General features: G+C 37.7%; 1 long non-coding RNA gene across 1 annotated transcript; it reads right to left on the reverse strand.

Annotated features, from left to right (window-relative positions):
- Positions 1-377: 377 nt before the first annotated feature.
- Positions 378-2,390, reverse strand: LOC121938729 (uncharacterized). Its single transcript, XR_006105354.2, has 3 exons — positions 2,275-2,390; positions 1,223-1,418; positions 378-894 (listed from the first exon to the last, which is right to left on the reverse strand). It is a non-coding gene; the product is annotated as an uncharacterized LOC121938729 (long non-coding RNA).
- Positions 2,391-2,635: the final 245 nt, after the last annotated feature.

Below are 2,635 nucleotides of genomic sequence, written 5' to 3' on the forward strand. Positions count from 1 at the left end.
ACATAGTATACCATAACATTTTGGTAATATTTTTGATGACATACTATGCTATAATTACTTGGTGAGCCTTTTGGGGAGATATAAAATTATGACTTTTTTTATGAGTTTTTTTTACATACTATACAGTGATAGTTTTGTGAGATTTTGTTTCACAACATACTTTACTGTGACATTTATGAGATTTTTTGTATGACATTCTACTAAATGACTTTTTGTGAGATTTCTTCATGACATACTATACTATGATTTTTTTATTGAGACTTTTAAGGAAATACTATTCTGTGACTTATATTTTTTGCGTTTGATCTTTCGCTGCATTTTTAGAGGTTTTTAAGATGCACTACACACACACACAAACACACACACAAATGGTCTTTTGGTGAGGTTTTATTTGGCACACTATACTATGACATTTTATGGGAAATGTTTGAAGACATACTGTATTATTACTCTTTTAATTAGATGTTTGGAGATATGCTGTACTATGAATTTAAGGTGACATTTTAACAACATGCCATTGTAGCGGAGTAGGCTAAGCTAAATTGTATGAAAAGATGACAAATGTTCAAATGGACTAGGACCACACAATAACATGTAAGTAGTTAAGAGCCCAATGTGTGTGGATACAGAGACAGGAGGCAAGTTCAAATGACATTATAAATTCTCAACATAAACCAACATAAATACAAACAAAAATAGAAAATAGCCTCTGAGTTCAGTTCATTGATTCCAGTATGGATGCATTTGCTTCCGTTTTATTTTTTTCTTCTCAGTTCATTCAAGTTCAGTTCAGTTAGGTTCAGTTCATTCAGTACATGTTCCTACCACACAATGTGGGAGGCGGGGACTCCGGTGTTGGGTGGGTGGCTCCCCATCTATCCAAAGAAACCTGACCTGTAAAAGACATGAGGAATAATTAATCAATATCTCAATTCTTGTTGTACAACTTCTAAATCTTACAAATATTACATTTACTCAGGTTATAGTGAAAAAACTAAAAATATTCTCATTCACAGGTTGAAAAGACTAATCCTAGGACCGATTTGTATATACCGCCAACATGAGGCACCGCCATTGCTGCACTGGCACTTGGTAGCTGCCCACTGATATTGAGAGCTGTAGATACAGTATTAAACTATAATGTTATAATCTTATAGTAACAGCAGCATGGGTAGATGATTGTTGAAGTTAAACAGCGGCCCCCTGTTACCGATGAACGTACATTATATGGAAGGCTGTGGTAGTTAGCCGGGCTAATCGGGAGTCACCGGGTGGGCTGCCGTGGTCACAGCGTGGGCTGTTGCGATCACCAGGTGGGCTGCTTTTGAATGCCAGTTTAACTGCGTGATCACTGGGTTGACTGCCGCAGTAGGCGGGTGGGCTGCTGCTGAAAGCCCGGTTAGCTGCCGCTGTTCGCCCTGTGAGCAAACACAGCGATCTCTATGTTATTCAAACTCAAATAACACATATAATAAAGTGATGAGGTGCTGTAAAGTACTGTAATAGCTAATGTTAGCTAGCACAGTAAGTTAATAAAAAGTTTAATGTAATAATTAATAACCTGTTACATTAAGAATTAAGAATTTTTAAAAAAAGATTTTGTATTGCTTTATAATTTAGTCCTTTCTGTTAATATATTTGACCTACTTCTGGCGAACATGTTGGGCCTTTGCAGGGAATGTATGCAGACTGTGCGCTCTCAGACAGCGGCACAAGTAAAGACCTGTATTTCACATTCTCTTTTTTTCTAAAGTTGAAGTTTGCAACTTCTGTCAGAGCAGCTGGGAGCTGCACAGGTTCTTCTCCAACTTCCAGACATCATCTACAATAGTAACGTTACATACAGACAGTACAGGTAAGAGTAGAACATTGTAAACTTGTCAGTACAGCTTACATTCAAAAAGGTGCAGGAGTGAGGGAGATGCCACCACAGTAATGGCGACTTGTTTACTTCCCCTACTTCGCTTATAGAACTGGTAATGGCTAGTCACTCACATACAACTCAATGCATTGTCAACCGTGATGCTAACTGCCTAATAAACAGCCCAAAATAAACAGTGATACCTCAAGTTAGCAGAGGTTCTGCTCATATAAACACAGTACCATGCTAACCGCTAGGCGCTAAACTAGCGGGACTCCTTAACAAGTTAACATACACATTTCGATGCTAACCGCTAAGCTAGCGGGATTCATTGACAAACGAAAACACAATACACAATGTAGTAACCAGCTTCACTGGCGAGAACCTTTACGAAACATGCAAATTTGACTCACCGCTGGACAAGGGTGAAGATGTACATGTGGAGGGTGCTGTGTGTAGAGATGGCGGCACCGAAGATCGAACTGTTTGGAAACGTTTCGTCACTTCCGGTTTCGGCACGGCGATCGACATATATAAATAGACCTGTTGGTACCATGGATGTGTTACCATAGAGACGCTCTCTAAACTGAGAGAGATTTGTGAGCACTGTGCTACAGTTGTTAGATAGATAGATAGATAGATATTATTTTAATTATTATAATTACAATCATTATTATTATTAATAATTACTTTTTTCATTTCATTCTTAATTTTTTGATAATTTTGGTTAAGTTAATGCATATGGCATGACTTTCTATTTTTTTCTCTGAATTT

This window comes from Plectropomus leopardus, chromosome 2 (genome assembly GCF_026936395.1).
Source record: "Plectropomus leopardus strain MGB_pleo_1.0 chromosome 2, ASM2693639v1, whole genome shotgun sequence".
NCBI classification, from domain to species: Eukaryota; Metazoa; Chordata; class Actinopteri; order Perciformes; family Serranidae; genus Plectropomus; species Plectropomus leopardus.